Here is a 6000-nt window from a genome sequence, read left to right on the forward strand (position 1 = left end):
CTTCGAATCCAGGTAAGAGAGTAGATTTCATATTCGTGGGTGACTCGAGGAAGGGGAGAATGTCGATTTCTCCTCACCCGAACTTCCTCCACCCCATTTTCGTTTTAGTTGTGAATGGATTTTCTTGATGGAAATCGTTTCTAAGGTTCTTAATATGTTTAACATGCTTTTAACATGATTAATGAACGAAAATAATGGTTAAAAAACGAGTTTTATAACAGATTAAACTCAAGAACTTTGTGTTCTTGAGAGTTTTGATGAAAAAGTGTCAATCTTTACTTTTTCGATGTTTATGACGTAGATCTGAGAAATGAACTGTCCTTTTGTGTTTATCCATGTTTGTTGCACTTGAATATGAACTTATTTGGGGTTTATAACATGAAAAATGGTTTATGTGAGAGTCTTGAGAGTTTAGAGTTTGAAATGAGAAATGTAGAAAATTGTTATCTATGAGGTCTGAACCTTTACGTGCAATTTTGACCTCTTTTCGTTGTGAACTGGTTTTAGTGGCCAACATAAAAGTTGTAGCCCTGTTTGTTAGCTTTCCAACGAGTATATGTGCGTCTCCATTGGACTTTCGTAGCCCAAGTTATGATCGTTGCAATGAGAGGCTGTCCTGCAGAAATCCTGCACAATAATTTCCGCCTGAAACGGCAGAACAGTGAGCAGCCAGCCTTTCAGATGTTTTTCCGCCCCAGGCGTAAATATTTCCGCCTCAGGCGTAAACTTCCGCCTCAAACGTAAAAATTTCCGCCCCAGGCGGAAATACTGCAGTTTTCACCAATTTTTCATCTGCTATCTTCCTTTGCATGTATTTTCGATCAGTGGCTGATTCTTACATGATTGTTGATGATTGTTGATGCTTGTTGATGCTTGTTGATGAAGAATGATGTGTTGATGAATTGTTGATTATATTTGTGAATTATAATTGTTGTTGATTGTTGATGATGTTTGTTTAAATATCAAAGAAGTATATTAAGGTGTTAATCAACTTAATAAAGAAGGATATTAGAGTATGTTATTCTAATAAAGAAGGATATTAGAATTATGTTATTCTAATAAAGACGGATATTAAGGTATTGATTATCTTAATAAAGACGGACGTTGGATAGTGTTCCACGTTATTGTTGACGGGCTATATGCCAAAATTGTTGATGAATATATTCATGAGTTTTGAGTGCATGCATCATGAATATTTAGGGATATTGGCTTGTCCAATAAAGAAGGATATCGAACTATATTGTTTGATAAAGAAGAATATCGGAGGTGAAATACCCTGATAAAGAAGATGGTACCACATGCATTAGAGGTGTCTAGAGGACATAACATGAATGTGAAGCATTAGATTGCATTAGGGATTATGTGTGCATTTTATAATAAATGATGTTTGACACATACTTGGTAAATGTTGATTGTTAATCCGTATGTGAGGAGCAGAGTCCGTCATGACTATAAAATGAACAGCGCAGAGTCCGTCATGACTATAAAATGAACAACGCAGAGTCCGTCATGACTATAAAATGAACAACGCAGAGTCCGTCATGACTATAAATTGAACAACGCAGGGTCCGTCATGACCATAATCTGAACAATGTATTTGTTGATGTTTTGGTATTGTCCGAGACGACGTGAAACTATATGTTTGGTGTATTTTGTGGATGTTTGATTAGGTGATAAATGAAGTATATGCATGATATATGAATATGCATGAATGATGGTGATGTATATGTATAATGTATGATTATGCATGTTTTTGTGAAGAAGTGTTTAAGTACCATTTACTTACACTTGTATAATTTGAGTATGTTATCTAACTCTCTTTTATGTGTTATGTGCTGGATCGTTGGGGGTCCAGATTTTACAGGATTTTGTGGTATTCGATGTCGAGTCGTCGATGAAGCTCCGCTCTGATTGTGACACGGGAAAGGGTTGTATTTAGACTATAGGGTCTTTATGACTTTCGATATTTATTTGTAAAACTATACATTTTGAGAAATGATTATTTTGTATAAACACTGTTTTTACTAATTAATTACATTAGTATTATTTTGATAGAGGAGTGTAATACTCGAACCAATATTCAATAAATTAAATGTGATTTTCCGTTGCGTATTTTGAAAAAGATTTTACTAAAGGTAGAAATATATAAATAATGGGTTTGGGTGTTACACAGTCCCTGTTTTTTAGCAGATCAAACGCACCCCAAAGATTATACTCTTGTTCGATTAAAGCACAATTCACCAAAGTCTTTGACTTAACATTATACTTGATTCAACGGAAGCACTATTAACTCTATTTTTTTACTCGAGGTTATACTCCGGTCGAAGTTAATGATTTGAATACTATATAAATAAAGAAAAAAAATTTAATGAATTAAAATGTAATTTTAATATTTTAAAAATTTTAAAAGTTAAACGATCAGAGTTAATAATTAACAGTACTTCAATTGAACCTGAGTATAATCTAAGGTCAAGTTATACTTAATTTTAATAATTTTTAACTCAATAACTTCAACCGGAGTATAACCCAATAAAGGTTATTAGTGCTTCAGTTGAATCAGAGTATAATCTTCAGTCAATTACTAGAGTTAGTAGTTCTTAAGTTGAACCGGAGTATAATTTTAAGTCTAATTATACTTTATTTTAAAATTTTAAGTTATTTTTATAATTTTTAGGTCATTAACTACAACCGGAGTAAAACGCTCGGTCAAAATATATTTTATTTTTAAATATTACTTCAGTTGAACACAAGTATATAATCTTAAATCAAATTCTACTTTATTTTACTTTAGTCATATTATTTTTAAGTCATTAACTTCAAATGGAGTATAACCCTCGATAAAAAAATCAAGGTTAATTGTGCTTCAGTTGAGCCAGAGTATAATATAAAGTCAAATTATACTTTATTTTAAAATTTTACTTTATTTATATAATTTGTAAGTCATTAACTCCAACCGAAGTATAACCATCAGTCAAAGACTAGGGTTACTAGTGCTGCAATTGAATCAGAGAGTAATTCTCAATAAAAAAATTAAGGTTAACGGTGCTTCAGTTGAATCAAAGAGTAATTCTCAATAAAAAAATTACGGTTAACAAAACTTTAGTTGAATCGAAGTATAATCCTCAGACAAAAATCATGGTTAATATTACATTAGTTGAACCGGAGTATACTTAAGTTAAATTATATTTTATTTTTAAGTTTTACATTTTTTATATAAATTATAATAAGTTTAATAGTGCTTAAGTTGAATTGGAATATAATCTTAAGTCAAATTATATTTTATTTTTAAATTTTAATTTATTTTTATAATTTTTAAGTCATTAACTTCAATGGGAGTATAACCTCCGGTCAAATACTAGAGTTAATAATGTTTCAGTTGAACCAGATTATGATCATCAATCGAATTATAGTTTATTTTTAAACTTTATTTTATTTATATAAATTTCAAGTTATTAACTTCAATCGGAGTATAACTCTCACTCAAAGACTATGGTTAATATTGCTTCAGTTGAATTGATATATAATCCCCAGTCAGCGACTGGTGTTAATAGTGTTGAATTTAAACCGGAGTATAATCTTATGTCAAATTATAAATTTTACTTTATTTATAATTTTTAAGTTATTAACTTCAACACGAGTATAACCTGAGTTAAAGACTAGAGTTAATAGTGTTTTATTGAATCAGAGTATAATCTTAAGTCAAATTATATTTTATTTTTTAAATTTGGTAGTAATATTGTTTTTTTTTAATGAAAAATATTGTGTTCTTTTTTTGCAAAAATATTGTTTTTGTTTTTATTTCTCTATTCTTATTTTTATGCATATTCATTTTATTTTTTCTATATTCTTCTATAAATTTTTTTATTGACTAAACTTTCTATAATTTTGTATTGTTTTTGTTTTGTTCATATTTTTATGCTTAGATTGATATATAATCTCTTTGTACTTATCTTATTCTTTTGATAATTTTTTTTTTTGTAAAATTATAATGAAGGATATAAAATTTCGAATATTATTAAAACTGATAAGGACAAAATATAATTTTTTTTATGACTCAACAAAATATAGTTCTTGGTTACTTTGAAAAAATAAATTTAATATAACTGTTTTTTTTTTATCTTTTATTTTTTTACAATTGTGAGCGATATATAATTTTTATTTTTATTATATAAGTTAACTTAAGAATTAAGATGTTTTATTCTGTAGAAATTTAAAGTTCAAGTCAAACTTTATACTCATTTCATCTCAAAATATAAGAGAAAATTAGTCAAAAAATATTTTGTTAAAAATTTGAACTAAAAAAATCAATTTTGTTTGACCATTTTTCCTTATATTTTGCGACGGATAAAATATATGTTTTAAAATTGAAAAATGTTAAACAGTATTCTCAAAACAATGATTATGAAACAAAAATGATAATATAATCTTTAAAGTCGTACGTTCAATGTCTTAAAAAAAATTTAAAAAATCTTTCCTACTTAAAATGTTTGCTAGTAGTATTATTTTCATTTTTATTTTTTTAGTCATTGCCCTGAGACACATGTGGCCAATATGACTTTCTCCATAAAAACTTGCAAAATCGTACAAAATAAATTAATTAGAAAGAAAAAAGGAAATGGCACAGAGAAGAGGAAATTTATTGTAGAATAAATGAATTCCTAGTTAATTGGTGCATTAACTTAGGATATAAAAATTTGGGACGATTCGAATTAGCAAAAAATATAATAAAACTTTAACAAAAATGGCAAAACGAAAATACGAACCGCTAACCTGCTCTTAACTGCTTAAATTCCCATATGATACACTAAAGTTATTTATTGTATATACCTTTCATGATTAAATTATTTTTTTAATAAAAATTGGTTGTCTTCAACCTCCAGCCGAGTTGAAATAGACCTAATGACCCTAAATGATATCGACCCATTTTGGACATTATAACACTAAAATCAATTCTTAAAGTCATATACACCATTCAAAATCAACTCCTATGTGATTTTTAAACTCATTTTCAATCATGAATACCTTAAAACTCAGATCTAAAAACATATGTCAAAAATCTAAAATCTATTAATTAGTGTCGTTGGACTATTTATATGTTGAATGTTTTATTTGAAAGCAGCTTTTGATTTTACGTTTGACTTCATCAAAAACTTCATGTTTAGTCGGAATTTGTTTTCATCTCCAAAATTCTTGTGCTTCATCGTCGGAAGACGTCGTTTTCAAAACATCATCACAAAAAGAGACACAGGTGCTCGCAAAAGAGACGATCTGAAGGCAAAATAGATTTTACTAATACTGCAAAACTTGTATGCCTCTTAAAAAAAAAAACTTTTTTTTTGAGTAAAAAAAATGTTTTGTTTTAATTGTTTTTAGTTTTTACAATAACAATTAAAATTAAAAACAATTTAAAGATTGAGGTAATTTTGTAACTTTTAATATGATAGGGACTAAATTGCAATATTAATAGATATGAGAATACATGATAAGTACCACATAAGTGGTATGTACCATATAATTCAAAGTGTCATTGATTGAGTCAATATTGCTTTCTCATTGGTTAGATTTAGGACTGCACCAATAAAGTCCAAATCAAGAATGCACCATAGAATTTTCCATTTTCATAACTCTAGACATGATCTTACAATTTTATGTTTTATTTTAAGAGTTGTATACACTATTTACAATTACATGTAGCATATCTTAAATATATATTAAAAAGTAAAAAATGAACAAGTACAAAAACATGGGGTGGGAGTGGGAGGCAAGAACAAAAGCCAGTTGTAGTAAAATATAAACTTAGAAATAATAATCCACCAGCGTTGCTATTTTGTATCTATAACATAGTAATCTAAAAAATATAAATATTTAAATTGATGAATATTTCCGATTAGTTAATGCTTTGAGTTTTTTAAACCATTGAGTTAAAGTTTTATAAATTCGATGTGTTTTATACAATCTTACATACTTGATGTGTTGGACTGGGCTACGTGTTCATCCGCA

This window comes from Trifolium pratense, linkage group LG6 (genome assembly GCF_020283565.1).
Source record: "Trifolium pratense cultivar HEN17-A07 linkage group LG6, ARS_RC_1.1, whole genome shotgun sequence".
Lineage (NCBI taxonomy): Eukaryota > Viridiplantae > Streptophyta > Magnoliopsida > Fabales > Fabaceae > Trifolium > Trifolium pratense.